We start from the raw sequence: 18,090 nt of genomic DNA on the forward strand, positions 1-18,090 counted from the left end.
TTTGTTGTTGTTTAGTCATTTTCATTTGTGTCTGACTCTTCAAGACCTCTCTTTGGAGTTTTCTTGACAAAGTTACTGGAGTGGTTTATTTTTCCTTCTCAAAATCATTTCACAGATGAGAAAACTGAGATAAATAAGGTTAAGTGCTTGGCCCAAGGTCTGAATAATTGTCTGAGTCTGAATTTGAACTCAGGTCTTCCTGATTCCAGACCTGGCACTCTATCCACTTTACCACCCAGCTGTCACTAACTACTTTAAGAAATTGTCAGTTGTTCCTGGATGTAAAATAAGCCTACTAATTCCCAACTAATCTTTGTCACAGGCTTCATTCCTCCAGTTTCCTGTGTTTATAGGAAAAGGACACAAATCTTAAAATCAGAGTTACTACTTTCTTTAATTTTCCTTACATAAAAACACAATACTTTATCTTCTTATTTACCAATGTATATACCCTACTCCTATAAGGCCATTCACCTCATTGGTCCTGTCACCAAAAAAGGAAAAAAGGAATTAATTCTGTATATTCACCTTATTATTGTTAACCTCCTTCTCCCTCCACTTCTACAGGTTATGAATACTTCAACATGAAGATGAAGATGATGATGAATATATATGTGCATATATGTATCGTGTATATATGATATATATACAAATATACTTACACACTTGTGTAGATACACATACAAGTATGTGTGTATGTGTAACATTTTGAAGCCAGAGAGGGAAATCATTAAACATATCCACACTGTCTTTTCCCCCCAAAATAAATATATTATCAAATTAAATATGTAACTTATTTTAGTCTAATAAAATGTAATTTAACATATAAGGAGAGTGACATAGTCAGTTCTGTTACTTAGGAATATGAGACTTTAAATGTAAAATTATACAGTTGAACTAAATGGCCCCTAAGGACACTTCCAACTCCAGTTCAATGATCCCATGGTAATTATGTTATGCTGGCAACAGTTTTGACAGAAAATAATATAATAAAAGAAGTCAATCCTGATGAGTGCACATTTATAAAAGAGAATGGACTAGTGTTATCTCAGAAACAAATTTACCATCTTGTTAGATACACATTTCTTTAAAAAAATATATATTTACTTTTAGCTTACAACATTCAGTTCCACAATCCCTTGAGTTCCAAAGTTTCTCCCCCTTCATCATCTCCCTCCTGCCCCACCATAATGGCATGCTATCCAATACAGGTTCTGCAAATTCCTTCACACTAAACATTGGTCAAGTTGTAAAGAATAATTATAACCAATGAACGAAAAGAAAGAAAGAACAAAACAAAAGAGAGAGAGAGCAAGTAATTTGCTTCAATCTGCCGTCAGACTCTGTAGTTCTTTCTCTGAATGTGGATAGCGCCCTCCATCATGAGTCCCTTGTAGCTGTCATACAAGCTTGCATTGCTGAGAGGAGTCCAGTCTATTAAAGTTAGTCATCACAGATATGATGGGTCTGTAATTGTGTATACAGTTTTCCTGGCTCTGATCTCCTCACTCAGCATCAGTTCACATAACTCTCCCCATTTTATTAAGAACTCTGTCTGCTGGGGTGGCTACGTGGCAGAGTGAATAGAGCACTGGCCCTTAAGTCAGGAGGATCTGTGTTCAAATTCGGCCTCAGACACTTAACACAATAAAACTAGCTGTGTGACCTTGTGAAGGTCATTTAACCCCAACTGCCCTTCAAAAAAAAAAAGAAGTATGTCTGCTTCTCATTTTGTATAGCACAATAGTATACCATTACATTCATATATCGCAACTTGCTTATCCATTGCCTAACTAACAGACATTCCCCCAATTCTTTGCTACCAAAAAAAAAAGCTGCTATAAATTTTTTATATACAGGTCCTTCTGCCACTTGGAGGATCTCTTTGGGACACAGACCTAGAAGTGGTATTCCTTGGTCAAAAGGTATGCACATTTTTTTATTTTTTGGTTTTTTGGAGAGCCAATTGGGGTTAAGTGACTTGCCCAAGGTCATACGGCTAGTAAGTGTTAAGCGTCAGAGAGCACCTTTGAACTCATGTCCTCCTGACTCTAGTGCTGGTGCTCCATTCACTGTGCCAGCTACCCACCCCAGGTATGCACACTTTTATACCCCTTTGGGGCATAGTTCCAAATTGCTCCCCAGTATGGTTGGATCAGTTCACAACTCCACTAACAATCCATTAGTTTTCCAATTTTCCCATATCTTCTGTAGCACTTATCATTTTCTTATTTTGTCATCTTAGACAATCAGATCAGTGAGATGTGGTACTTCAGAGTTGTTTTGATTTGCATTTCTCTAATCAATAGTAATTTAGAGCATTTTTATATGCTTATAGATATCTTTAATTTCTTCCTCTGAAAATTGCCTGTTCATATCCTTTTCATCTGTTTCCAATTCAGGAATGACTTGTATTCTTATAGATTTTACTCAGTTTTCTGTATATTTTAGAAATAAGGCCTTTGTCAGAGACACTAGTTGTAATAATTGTTTCCCAATTTTCTGCTTCCCTCCTAATCTTGGTTACATTGGCTTTATTTGTACAAAATCTTTTCAGTTTAATCTAATCAGAGTTATTCATTTTACATTTCATAATGCTTTCTGTATCTTTTTTGGTTATAAATTCTTCCCTTCTCCATAAATCTGAGAGGTAAACTTTTGCTTACTCTCCTCAATTGCTTACAGTATCAGCCTTTATACCTATGTTGTGCATCCATTTAGACTTTATATTTGCATGTGCTATAAGATATGTAAGATATGTAAACTATGCCTAGTTTCTGCTATACTATTTTCCAGTTTTCCCAGCAGTTTTTTGTCAGATAATTAGTTCTTATCCCAGAAGGTGGAGTCTTTGGGTTTACCAAATAATAGATTAATATAGTCATTGACTACTGTGTCTTGTGTACCTATGTTGTGCAGAGAATAAGAACGAACTGAAACCTGGGTTCATGGTAAATTTAGGTGTGGATTTATTGATCAACCATGCAATTACCTGAAGTATACACTCAAATCAGGCAACCCAGAACTGGGTACATACAGTGCTTATAAAGGCTAAAAACCACAAAAAACACAATTGGGGAGGGGAGCTAGCATAAACAATGATGTACAGAAGCCAAGAATTGACATTGGTTAGGTCCAAAGCTCAGGGGTAATGAAGCAATTAAAAAAGGGTGCAACATTTCCTGGAAAGGGGGTCCATCCCAGAACAGGGTGGAGAGTACAGGGTGATGTATAGGCTAGGGGTCATGTTCTGAGTACAGGCTGGAGGGACATTGAGTAATGGGGAAAGGGTAGGGTCATGTTCTGAACACAGGGTGGTCTCTTTTTAAGATAAACTTTAGATAAACTTGTACCATAACCCCAGGATTGATCCTACCATGTTTCCCCGATAATAAGACACTGTCTTATTATTTTTTTGGATAGAAAAACACCAGAGGGCTTATTTTCAGGGGAGGGCTTATTTTAATGAACATTGACAGCAACTTTAATAAACAGGTAAATGTGAACAAAAAAATGTACCTTTATTCAATAATGAATTCAATAAAGAACAGGATGACACGCTCACTGCTGCAGCTCTGATTGGATGCAGCTCAGAGCGCGGCGTGCATTTCACCCGGGGGGGAGGGGAACAGTGCATACAGAGGGTACCATAATGTAGCCTGTAGTGCAGGGGATCACCTTCACTACAGTAGCAATCTCAATAGGGCTTATTTTCAGGGGAGGGCTTATTTTAGAGGAATCTTACACAGTAAGGGGAGGGATTATTTTTGGGATAGGTCTTATTATCGGGGAAACACGGTAGTACCTAGTGATGATATGCAAAATGCTAATTCAGGAAGTAGGGGGTTAGGGGACTATGCCTTGCACAATACCTAAGACTATCCCTTAAGATGTTTCCACTATTACAGGGTATAGGATAGAGACAACAACAAATATAAAGGGGTTGAACAGTGGGCTCCAAATCAGGTGGCATGTGATGTGGGTTTGGGTACAACATCTAATCTGTTCCAAAGGTCCACTATTCTATTCCTCATCACGTACCAACTAGTTTTGATAACTGCTACTTTATAATAGAATTTAAAATCTGGTATGACTAGTCTACCTTCCCAAGCATTTCTTTTCATTAATTCCCTTGATATTCTGAACTTTTTGTTCTTCCAGATGAATTTCATTATTATTTTTCTTATCTATATCATAATTTTTTTGTATATTGATTGTATGGCACTATATAGGTAAATTAATTTAGGAAAAAAATGTCTTTTTTATTTTATTAGCTGAACCTTGCCACTAGCAGCTGATGTTTTTTCAATTAGTTAGATGTGACTTTATTTGCATGCAAAGTTTTTTGTAATTGTGTTCACATGCTTCCTGGGATTATTTTTCCAGGTATATTCCCAAATATTTTATAATGTCTACAATAACTTTAAGTGGATTTTTTTTTCTATTTCTTGCTATTGGGATTTGCTAGAAATACATAGGAATGCCCAAGGATTTATGTGGGTTTATTTTATATCCTGCAACTTGCCTAAATTTCTTTATTATCTCAAGTGTTTTTTTTACTGAATTCTCTAGGATTCTCTAAGTATATAATCATATCATATGCAAAGAGTGATAGCTTAGTCTCTTCTTTCCCTAATCTAATTCCTTCAATTTATTTTTCTTCTCTTATTGCTACAGCTAACATTTCTAGTACCAGATTGAATAAGAGGGGTGGTAGTGGACATTCCTGTATCACCCCAATCTTATTGGTAGTGGATCTACCTTATCCCCATTACATATAATACATGCTGATGGTATTAGATAGATGGTACTTATTATTTTAAGGAAGACTCCATTTATTCCTATACTTTCTAGTGTTTTTAAAGTGTGTGTGAAAAGCTATTCCTGCATCAATTGAGATAATCAAATGGTTTCTACTAGTTTTGTTGTGGATATGATCAATTTCACTGACAGTTTCAATAATATTGAACCATCCTCACATTTCTAGAATAAATTTACCTCATCAAAGTGTATTATTCTTCTGATAAGTTGGTGTAGTCTTTTTGCTAATATTTTATTTAAAATTTTTGCATCTATATTCATGAGTGAAATTGGTCTAATTTTCTTTCTTTGTTTTGGCTCTTCCTAATTTAGGTATCATTACCATATTTGTGTCAGAAAACCAATTTGGTATGACTCCTTCTCTACTTTCCCCAAATAATCTATAATGTATTGGAATCAATTGTACTTTAAGTGTTTGCTAGAATTCACTTATTGGGACACCTTCCATCCTTCACTTTAGTCTTAGTACATCAACAGCCATGCCCTTCCTTTAGGACTCCCCAGCCTGCTGCTGGATCCTTTCTTTCAGGATTTTATATGTGGAGCAATATTCTTTGGGTTTTCAGGGTCAGAGAGGGAGATTAGAGCAGCTACAGTTTACTCTGCCATCTTGGCTCCCAAAAATTCAGATAGGTAATTTTTAAACATGCAGGATATAGGCTGATTGTCCCAGGAGTACCTGTTGCCCCTGCTGGGGGCCTTGCACTTGTCTCTTTCCCAGCTCCAATAGATCCCCTGTCCTGTGGCTAGAGGTCTGGGAATAGCCCCTGCAGTGGGTGAATCAGCTTGCCCAGGTTCGTTCAGTCCCCCCTAGGCTCAAGTCTGTGCTGGTGCAACCTCTACTCTCTGTACTCTGTGTTCCCTCTACCTGGCCCTACTGTCTGTACTTTCCTGGCCTGGGAATCTGCAATGTTCCATCTCCCAAGGGATTCTGATACTCTAAAATCCATTCAGATTCATTTTTTAGAGGTTGCTGAAGGAATACATGGAGGAGTTTAGGTGAGTTCTTGCTTTCACTCTGCCATTTTGGTTCCACCCTCCCCCCACACACACACACACACTTTTCCAAAAGACATCAAATTACATTTAGATGATCTTTCTTATGCTGGGATTGCCATTTACTGCAGACCTCGGGAGAGAGCTGGCACATGCAAGTAAGAAATGGGGAGAGGAAATCATGGATTCACTCAAATTAACTTGGGGGTAGTGTCTAAATTCTGTACACTGGCCTCTCTTAGTTTGTTTTGGGGTCAAATAACACAAAAGTAATTTGTAAGTATAAGGTTAATCCTTACATAAGTTGCTATTGGCATTATCTTCACCATCTCAGTTGTTAAGATATTTACTGTTGTTAAGACAGCAATTGTGAAAAATATTGTGGAAAATCCATAAATGATCTGGGCCTAGTGTTCTGAATTTATAAGTATAATGGTCAATTTAATACTGTCCTTCTTGGGTCACATTCAAGTCATGATCTAGTATCATAGCCATTTTGTCAGATACATAATCATAATACAATAAGAGTCTAGGTAATTTCAATTTTTTCTGTTTTTTTGAAATTTCACATAGAAAAGGGTTGAATAGTCAAAAGATAAAATGTGGAAATGCTAATATTATAAATATAAATTTTCACCTTTTGTGAAAGGTCAAAAATAGTATCTCTTTATCATGAGTAAAAAAGGAATTTGATTGTATTTCAGGTTATTACATTAGATTTTCTTTTCATATATGTGGAACTGGCCCCATTCCAAATATCATTCAGCTAGTCTATTCTTTAAACCATATATTTTCTTCTTTATTGTCTTTATTTTTATGCATGGTTTACTACTTTTTCTTTAATCCCTAGTTGTCCAGGCTTCTTTGGAAATAATGTGTATAATGTGTTTGCATAGAGGAGGGGGAATAAGTAAAAATCTGAGTCAGAAAAAAGGGAGATTTTAAGCCAAAGAAGCTGTCTAAAAATAAACATTTTTAGAGCCCATGGATCATGTAGTATGCCCTTCAAAAACCTACAGCATGATTTATGCCTTCAGATATTTTCAATAATACATTGAGCATGATCTGTGCCTTAGATACATTCACAATAACTCATTGAACATGGTCCAGTAATCATCTCCAATGAAACATGCTTTGTGTTGTACTTCAACATCATGAGCAATCATAACTTTCATCAGTTTGGCAGAAGGCAGTCATCACTCAAAAAGAGATAGCTGTGTGCCATGCTGTGGGTGAAATGATTGTTTTGTTCTGGTGTTATCTTATGGTGGAGGGTGAGTTTCTCGAGATTTTTCTCAAATGCAGAAAATGGACCTTCTCAATATCATGTATGCTATTTGGCGAGTTGGCTCCGGCATATATTTAATGATCAAGTCAGACACTTATTTGTTGTTGTTCAGTCATTTTTCAGTTGTGTCCAACTCTTAATGACCTATTTAAGTTTTTTTTTTTTTTTTTAGCAAAGATCCTAGGGTATTTTTCCATTTACTTCTCTGACTCATTTTATAGAAGAAGAAATTGAGGCAAAAAGATTAAGTGACTTTCTCAGTGTCAAACGGTTTGTAAATGTCTGCAGCCAGATTTGAATTCAGGAAAATGAGTTTTCCTCACTCCAAGCCTGTCATTTTATCCACTCTGCCACATACAAATGAAATTGTATTTTCATCTCTGTCCAGGAGGTGATAGATTAGCCAAAGGCCACAAAGCCCATGAGACTGGATCATTTCAGTGACATGGACACGGCTTTACCTTGGAACACTGGACTTTTTTTTTTTTTTTTGCTTACCAAAGCAATGCTGAACAAAGTATTGTTTCAATTCAAAAGAAATGCTGTTGAACTAAGTAAGAACTAATATAAGTGAACAACTTAACTGACTTAAACACCAGAACACTTTGTTACTGTATTTAAGGAATCTGGAGAATAAAGCTTAAGAGAAAAATCTTCCTTTAAATCAATTAGCTTCTTGTAAACCTCAATATCCTCCCTTAGTTATGAAATGAGTATAAAACTTGCATTTCCACAATAGTTGTTTCTAGGTAAGAACTTTCTAAACATCATTTCTATCATATAATTATTGTTAATTAAGGGCCTGAGACTTGGTGAGTAACAGAAGCATTGTGGTATACTAAAGAGCTGGCCTCAAAAAAATTTTAAAAAGATTAGAAGGATTAAAGTTTTACCTCTGCCTTATATTACCTTACGGACCCTGATCAGGCACTTAAATTATCAGTGACTCACACAACTCTCTAGGACACTAAGCTGTATATAAGGTGTGCTATTTTGTTACAGGAAGTTTTCTCATTGGAATTTCCCTAAACTAATGGAATCATACATCTAGTCCAAGAAAGGAAGTGTCAGGCATTTTGCTAAATTATAGGGATATCAAGGGGAAAAAAAAGAAATTAGCTTCTATCCTCAAGACTGATTGATAAAACTTTTATTAGGCATTTATTATGAGTGAGACATGACGCTACGACCTAAAGACACAAATGTAAACAAATAATACAACCAAGGAAATATATTCTAATGATATGCAAGTTTTCCCATGGTCATTGTGAGGACAAAATAAGGTCATATTTGAAAGTTTAAATTTTTAGTATTTTTTTATTATCCTAAAACTCTTTAGATGAACTATTTTGTTATACATCTTTTTTTTTTTTTTCACGGAGTCATGTGTAGTAATTGGGATTAAGTAATTTACCCAGGTATAGCAGCAAACACCGTAGCATACCCAGGGTGTGCTAGTACAGGTTTTTAGATATGCTTTCCTAAAGGAAAGCAACTCAAAATGGGTGAACAATCCTACTTCAATCAATCAAACATATATCATTTACCTAGTTCAGGGGGAAAAGTCAGCATCCTGAACTTCAGAGAATACAAACAGAAGTTACAACATAAAATAATAATTCGGCACACAGGTTTCCAGCTGTCTGACCATTACATCAATAGCTAGTTAGTTACCAGAGAAGGAAGCACCAACATCTGGGTTTCCAAAGCTGGAGGGCTCAATGGCTGCCCAGAGTCTCATCTGGCCAAAATACACAACTCTTCCTAAAGTGAGCCCCAAAGCAAAACCTCACATCAGGATATATATAGCCTTCTCCTGGGTTAGAGAATGTCACAGCCCTCTTGACCCACTCCCCAATCACAGAGTTACAAGGTGTGGGCATTCCTGAAAAAAACAAGCCTCCTGCCACAGGCTCCATGTGACCACATTTAGCCTATTAGAGGGCAGAGTATATTTTCAAATCAGGGAAGGTTCTCAGAGTCATTAAACCTACCAAGGGGACAGGAGGCAGGGAAGATCTAAAGATTCCCATTCCTATAACACTGGGGTAACACAGCTACTACGTGTCTGAGGACATATTTAAATTCAAGTTCCTGATTCCTGGCTCCTGACTTCACTCACTGTGTCACCTAACTGCCCCATATATAGTTTTCTGTGTGTCAATTTTTTTTATAATTTATTTATATTTTATGTGTAATTCTCACCATTAAGATGATATATAATATATAAAGGCTATAAAGTATGAGGCTATGCTCCTAATATAAATTTATACCTAAAACAAGATTTCAAAGAATCTAAATTATGAACCTCAGAATAAGAAATTGTAATCCCTTCTACATAGGTGGAATTTAATTTTGTTTGTTTAATTTAATTGAATTTAAAATGGAGAGAACTCAATAAATACAATGCAGATGAACCAATGCTTTATGTATAACAAGGCAGCAAAGTGAAACATGTTGTTTTTTCACTATAAAAAAAGTTCCCACTCCTTTAATCATGGGGGTGGGGAAGGAAACTGGGGGATGTCCATCAATTGAAGGATGACTGGTTATGTAGTAAAATACAAATATGATGAAATACTATTATGCTTTTAAAAATGAGGAAATGGATGATTTTAAAAAGACATGGAAAGAATTATATGAACTGATGAATTCAGTAAGCTGAACCAGAAGAAGAAATATTACAAAAATGAACAATTTTAGAAATTTAAAAAATTATTATTAAAATTATCAGTACCAGAATAATTTATGCAATAAGAAATTTACAACAATAAACATTTTTGAAAGCTAAAAGAGATATAATCAATACAATAACCATTAATAATCCCAGAAGATAAAAGATAAAACATAATATTACAGAGAGATGATGGATTTAAGTTGCTGAACTATATATGCATATCTATATCTACACACTCATACTTATGCATATACATATAACATAGTATAATATTATATCAGTATGGGTCCATATTTGCATATATAATTCATAAAATGTGCATGTATGCAAAAATATATTTCTATATTAATATATCATAATACTGAAATTTAAATCCATAAATATAAAGCAAGCTTAATGCCCTTGATCACATATGTATGTTGTATATATTTACATAAATGCATATAAAACATACATATATGCACATATATATACACAGATACAACCATACTTACATACACATACATAATTATGCATACAGAGATTGAGGGATTATGTTTTGCTTGATTATGTATATTGGTTAGAAGAATTTTTTTTCCTTTCTCCCCCAATGATTTAAAAAAGAGTGGGAGTGAAGGGACATATAGTTGTTATTTTTTTTTTTTTAGTGGAGAGCTGGAACGTTTGCTCTTTAAGAGAAATGTTGCATGAACTTTCAAATTGAAGTAACTATACAGTTTTATTTTTTGTTGAGTTCTCACAAAGTGGGAATATTATGTGACTTCAAAGTAAAAATAAAAAAAGATAAACAATAGTTTTAAAAATACACATTGTGAAGCAATGGTAGAGGGAGATGTTTCCTGCTTCACTTATCTTTTTTTTTTTTGCTTCTACCACTATTCACTTACACTAAGTACATTAGGTTTAAAGGGAATCTTGTCTCCTCAGTCTGTAAATAAATTTTGTGCGTGTATGTGTTTGCATGTGTGTATGTGTATTGGAGGTGGGGTGAAGGAAGAACTTCTGTAATGGATTTTACAAACACTGTCAATAGGAATTGAAAAAAAATTCTATTCTCAAGTAACATACTTGTCGAGGATTGATGATATTCAGTTTGCACCTTGAGGGTTTGGGTCAAAAATATACAATATTATACTGACATGCTAGTTTTTATTAGATGTCTGACTTTGTGGGGTGACTCATGTCTCTTAATGATCCACCACTACAGCATAATCATATTTACTGTAAATATTATTGATTTAATGGGAGTGCAAGTAGTTACAGGCATTTTTAAGCTTTTAAAAAAATTTACCCCCAGTTAAAATAATGGTTCGTGTATTTTTTTTTTTTAGAAAATGTCTGCTTACCATCTTCTTAATAGTTTTTCAGATCTCAGGAGACCTGAACTTCATTGCACTGGAATCATTGTCAACATTCAAAAGTTCTTGTTAAAATTCCTTTCAAATGCTTTTTGTTTTCAAAATTTTTTATGAGCATATTATTGTGCAAGGTTAAGGCTGACATATAGAACCATGTATGATAATTCCATTATGGACCCCTTTGAACTCCATCCAGATCATACCTCTTACAATCTTTTAGTCAAAGTACAAAGTGAATGTGCCTAAATGAAAAAGTAAAAGTAGAGATCAGAGAATGACACTAGTGGTAAATTAAAAGAAAGGAATGGCATTAGAATGAGAAGGGAAGATGTTAACAATATTTATCAACATCATGGAATTATGTATATGTTTTTGTTTTGTTGTTTTTCCATTTTTTCAGTCATGTCTGACTCTTCATGACCTTATTTTGGTGGTTAAAAGATACTCTTACAATTTTTCATTTCCTTCTCCTGCCTATTTTGCAGATGAGGAACTGAAGCAAAAATAACCAAATGATTTGTCCAAGGTCACAGAATTGGAAAACACTTGAAGTCATATTTGTATTCATTCAGGAAGATTTTTCCTGACTTTAGGAGTGGCACTTCATCGACTGAGCCACCTGGGTGTCCATGAGCTTCCATATAAATTGTTGAGTACAAATAATCTTCCCCCGAGAAGTAAACAATAAAGTTATGTTCTTTAATTTCCCCAAAGAGAACATGGGTAGTCTCTCAAAGTATTGCTTTTAAATCAAATGAAGAACACTTAAAATTAATCCAAAGTATATGAACTTCTGGGTACAACTTTGAAGTGGACATTAAAGGCACATACCCCAGTTGTAAATATATGATTTAAACCTGACATCTATTCTCTATTATTAAAGCTGTTCCTTTAGGTAAGATAAAAATGAAACACTGAATTTTGTGCCAAGATAAGGAAATAGAAAACTAACCGCAAACTCAATACTGTTTATTCCAACCTAGAAGGTTATTTGGGGCAGGTAATTCAGATACTGAAAAAACTCTCTGTACTTAAGTACCAACAAAAAAAACATCTAATTTAATAAAATTGATATTTTCATTTCATTTAGGAAAGCTGTTTCATCTTCATTTTAGTTCACAGAGCACTTATATGAAATGACAGTGGATTTCCTTGCTCTGGCTTTATATTATTTTTTTTGAAAAGAACTGAATTTCATCATTTTATCATTCATGTTGCCATTCAGTTGCATATGAAAGAAAAGTTTGAAGTCCTCAAGGAACATTGTCATTCCATGATTTAAGGTAAGTTATACATAATAAAACAAAGAACAGTAAAGAATGTTAAAATAATTAATGTAATTTTAAAAGAAAGAATATTAATCTTTTTTTCCATCCTGTTAATTCAAGTGAGTTAAGGAAAATTTTTGAGTATCTACTCTTACCCAACTTCTCTACCAGTTGCTTATTGGAACTGCTGGGTCATTCTGAAATGTTTTTTTTTAATAGCCCTTTTAACTGTTAGCAATTAATTGGTACAGTGTTGATGTACATAAGAACTACCATAAAATCATAAGAAGGGAGATATTTCATTAATTAGAAGTAAAGAAGAGGGACATAGAAAGTATGGACAATGTTTTACTATAATGCAATATGAAAAATAGTGATTCTTTGGGAACAATGGTGATAGGCCTACTCAAAACTAAACAACAAAAACAACACACGTTTTTGCAATTTTAATAAGTGTTTTATTTAAGAACCATGAAGAAGGGAACAGGAATGCCCTCCTCCTTTAACCCCCACCTTTACACCCACATAAGAGGCAAAGCAGCCTAAAAGAAACATTGGTATACAGATAGTATGGAGATCTGTTTACTTTCTTTATAAATTAAATTAACTAGATGGCTAATCATAGTAATTCATTTTTCAGTGAAGAATTTTTGCTAATACTACCTAGTTACTGGTGGTTTAAACAGTACCAAAGGAATGAGATCTTTGTGTCCAGGTGTCAGCAGATGTTTGGACCTAGTCAGCAGCATTTTTTTTACCAGTTTATAAAATTTGTTTTACCCCAAGGTCCTGACTGCTTGAATCCTTAATCAGTTCAAACAATGGATTGATGGATGGGTGTTTATCAATCTTCAGTATGTTTGGGGTCAGCAGTGACTGAATTAGATCAGTTTTTAGATATAACAAGATGTCAATTGAGACATATGGAGAAAATTATAATGCTCTGAGACATTATTATTATCATTATTGTCTCTACTCTCCTCATCTCCTCCCCCATTTAAGACTTCTCTCCAATAATTATCATATATGCATTATAACATCATATCTAAGAAGAATGCTATAGTTTTGGAGAATCATCCTTTTTGTTTTACAAAAAGTAATAAAGGAACAACTTTATTATATGAGACTAATGAATTTAAAACTAAAAAATAATGGGAGAACCATGGAAAGATGAGTCAATAATAAACAAATATTGTTTATAAGTCATTGTGCTGGTATGATTAACTGAACTCTCATTATCATTCTATTGACTCAGTTTTTGATACTCAAATTTTAGCTTCCACATTTACCTCTCCCCTCTTATGGGAAAGCTACAGGGTGGAGCAATAAACTCCTCTCAAAGCCATCCTCTAAAAAGGGCTCAGAACTTTTCAGATAATTCTCCATTTTTCCTCAGTGGCTCTTTTTGGTTTCAACTTCACAGATATCATGTCCTTTATCAGGGACCGCATATTTGCCACCTTCATCCCCTTTTCAGCTATTTTGAGTATCATCTTCTCCTACTGGATTGTAAATTCCTTGAAGGCAGTATTCTTATTTACATCCTCAGTGCTTGGCACATAGTAGGAACTTAATACAAGCATATTGACTAATATTGATTATTCTTAACCTCTCTAAATCATTTGACACTGTTATCAACATTTTCTTTGGCACATTGTCTCCTCTATAGGTTTTTATGACATTAATCTCTTCTGGAACACCTACTACCTGTATAGCTATACCTATTTCATCTCATTTATTATTTTTCCAATTAGAAAGTAAATAAATGAAAATTCAGGTAACATAACCTATAAATACAAATCAAAATGAAAAGAAACTTGGCATAAAATAAGATTAAACAAATATTTATGATACTACTAAAATTATAAATATTATCTAATATTAATAGTTACTTTGTAAAAAAATAGAAGTGACTGACAATGCTTTTAAGAATTATGTCTATAGAGAAAATTTCTTAACAAACACAGAAAGACCAAAAATCATTTAAAGAGGGACAGAAGAAATCATAAAACTTTTTTCACTGTTGAAATGAATATTAAAAAAGAAAATTTAGTGTTGGAATATATTTTATCAAATATTGATTTAATAACCCTATTCAAATGCAATATAACTGATACAAATATAACAAGAAAAATGCTGAACACATTTTAATAATTCTTTAGTTCATCAATAGTAAGAGATGGTCATTCAAACAACTTTGAGTTTTAATATCGTGCACAAATTGGAAAAAAAAAAAGATGGCTAACATGTGCAGAATCAATTTCAGAAAAGTAATAAAAATATACTTACTATTGATGAAGAATATTGATGAAATGAAAAACTTGTCCAATAATTGTGAACATCAACTTAAATTTGTGCAAGGAAAGTAACTAAAATAACTATGACATTTGCCCTAGTGATCTCACTATGGAAGGAAGACAAAAATTGCAAGGAATATATAATATATATCAAAATATTCATACTAGCACTCTTTATTGTAGCAAAGGACTGGGAGTAAAGTGTAAATAATTTGGAGAATGAAACAATTAAATTTTTATGAAATATGGATGAAATCAAGTATTACTACTTAGTAGAAAATAATGAATATGCAGAATTCAGAAAAAATATGAAAAATTTGTATATGGGTAGTTCAGAAAAATATGCTAAGCCTTGTTTAACTTTTAGCAAAATTAAATAAGTAAAAGTACACCATACTTCACACTATAGCTACATAAAAGAAAGATCACTAAAAGGAATATTTTTAAAGTAGTCCTAGAGACCAATAATGAAATAAATATACCTCTTTGCAGAGAGACATGTTAACATATACATTATCACTGCTTAATTATTTTCTATTGTTGAATGGAAAGGTGAATTCTGGAGAAAGAATTTTAGCTCCCAGAAGACAATTTTATAATTTTAATGTGAATATGAAAGTCATTGGGAAATACATACACTCATATTTTGGTGGCTTTTGGAAGAGGGAATTTTATATTTCCTTTGGATTAACAAGATTAATAAGTCACAGAAAGCTGCAAAATATATAATTCATTGGAACAAGTTAATTGATTAATTTGAATATTGATAATATATGATATTGATGAATATTTAATATTCATTAATGTGAAAGGAACTATTATAGGTCCTGGAGTTTTAAAAACAAATATTACACTGTCTATAAACTCAAAAATATTTAATTCCAGTGGAGTCAACATAAGATGAAGTCTTTGTGAAGTTTCAAATTTTAAGACTTTTGAAAATTCATATATCAAGATTTCAGATATTTTCTAATAGTATTTACCTAAATTTAAAATACTTTGGCATTTATCAAGGCCTATAAATACTTCATGATATACTTGTGGACCAAATTGAGATATGTAAATTAAACATTATGGTCAGGGAGATTTGGACTTAGTGGCAGGATCTGACCCAAAGAGAAGCTATTAATCACTTGTATGCCAATTTAGAGGGCTGTTAGGTGGCCAGGTGAATAGCGTGCTGCTCCTGGAGTCAGGAAGACTCAACTTCCAGAGCTCAAATTGCTAACCACTCCAGTATCTTTTCCAAGAAAACCTCAGATGGGATCATGAAGCATCAGACATGACTGAAAAATGATTGAGCAACAGCAACTGAAGTCAATTTAGAAGAGATCTAATCTAATCTACTCTACTCTTATCTTATGGCTTATCCCATAAAAATCTCCTTGCCTCTGGGCCATTTATAGTGCAATCAAAGATGTTAATGAAACCCTAAGTTACATGCTTTTCAAATTTAAAGATGACATGAACTTGGAAGGAAAAATTACCATGCTCAATGGCAGATTTAGAATAAAAAAAGGGGGGGGGAATGATGAGCTGAGAAAACTTAATGTAACATAGCAGTTATCATTATGAGTATGGAGTACTATATTGTGGAAGTGTTACTGAATGTATTTTGCTTGTTCCTGTAAAATCAAATTAAAAATGGTGGTATGAATTTAAAAATAGGCAACTTAGGTTTAATGAAATGGAGGAAGATTAAAAATTAGAATGATCCCAAATTCGACTAGACTGACTTAGTAGATAATAGAACTTTGCTAGAACTCTTTAGTTTCTCTTTTCAGTTCAGACCTCAGTTCTTCTAATCATGACTTTTTTTAACATTTAATTTTCATTTTATTTTTTCTCAGCTATGTGGAAATTCAAATTTTAATATTCATTTTTTAAAATGTTGGGTTCCAATTTTTATCCCTCCTTCCTTTTTGTCCATCTTCTTTGAGAAGATATGTGATTTGATATAGATTCAACATGTGGAGTCATGCAAAATATTTCCATATTAGATAAGTTGCAAAAGAAAACAGACATATATAAATATGTATGTATGTATATTGGTATATATGAATATGTGTTTGTGTAGAGAGAGAGACAGAAAGAGAGAGAGATTCCTGGAAATTTTCATTTTGGAATCTCTTCCAACAGGTGATTGGTAGATTCTTTCATTTCCTATTTTGTCAATTAGTTCTAGGATATCAGTTTTCTTGCATAATTTCTTAAAATTTGAGATCTAGACACTCCCCCTTTTGTTGATTGTGGCTTTCAGATAGTAAAATAATTCTTAAATTATCTCTCTTTTATCTATGTTCTACCTTTATGTTTTTTGATGAGATATTTAGTGTTTTCTTCCATTTTTTATTTTGATTTTGTTATATTGTTTCTTGATTCCTCATTAGCTTCCACTTTCATGATGATAATTTTAAGGAATTATTTTCTTTAGTGGGTTTTTATAGTTTTTTTTCATTTGATTAATTATACTTTTTTTTGAAGGGGGGAAGGCAAGGCAATTGGGGTTAAATGACTTGCCCAAGGTTAAACAGCTAGTAAGTGTATCATGTGCCTGAGACTGGATTTGAACTCAGGTCTTCCTCACTCCAGGGCTGGTGCTTTATTTACTGCACCCCCTAGCTGTCCCTCAATTCTATTTTTAAAGGAAATCGTTGATGAATTTTTCTACTATTGTTTCATTTGGCCAATTCTATTTTTAAGGCATTTTTCTCTTCAGTGGATTTTTTGTTTTACTAAGTTATAAATTTTCTTCTTATGATATTCTCATATCTTTCCCCAATTCTTCTACTACCAATCCTATTTGATATTGAAAATCCCTTTTGAGTTTTTTCTAGAAATTCTCATTGGGTTTGTATACAAATTATGTTTTGTTTTGAGGGTTGCTTGTAACTGTTTTGACATCATTTTCTTCTTTTGGTTTTGGTCTGGATCTTCCTTGTCACCCTGGTAACTTATTATGGTCAGGTTCTTTTGTTGTTTGCTCAATTTTCCAGTCTACTTCTTAACTGAACTATATTATTAATTTGGGCTCTACTTGTGGAATCAAGGAGATACTGTCTTGAGCTTTAGGGCATTTTTATTGCTGTTTTCAGAGCAGTGTGAGTCTGGAGGTTTTTGGTGCTTCCAAGGCACCATAATCTAAAGAGAAGTGTGGTCACTGCTTACCTGACTTACACTCTGGTCTTTATCCAGGTAGAGACCTTCCATGGTAGACATTGAACCTAGCACTCCATCTGTCCCTGCCACTGTGACCTGATCCTCTGTGGACCTAAATTTCTAGTGCTCTGTATTGCAATTGAGATCTGGGTACCTAGTACCACATGAGCAAATACAAGCACTCCTTATTTAGTTCCCCTGGAACTATGACCAGACCTTCTTCTCC

Source organism: Petaurus breviceps, unplaced genomic scaffold, assembly GCF_028583685.1.
Source record: "Petaurus breviceps papuanus isolate PSGF00001 unplaced genomic scaffold, PetGlider_PUasm1.0 90769, whole genome shotgun sequence".
In the NCBI taxonomy this organism is placed as follows: Eukaryota; Metazoa; Chordata; class Mammalia; order Diprotodontia; family Petauridae; genus Petaurus; species Petaurus breviceps.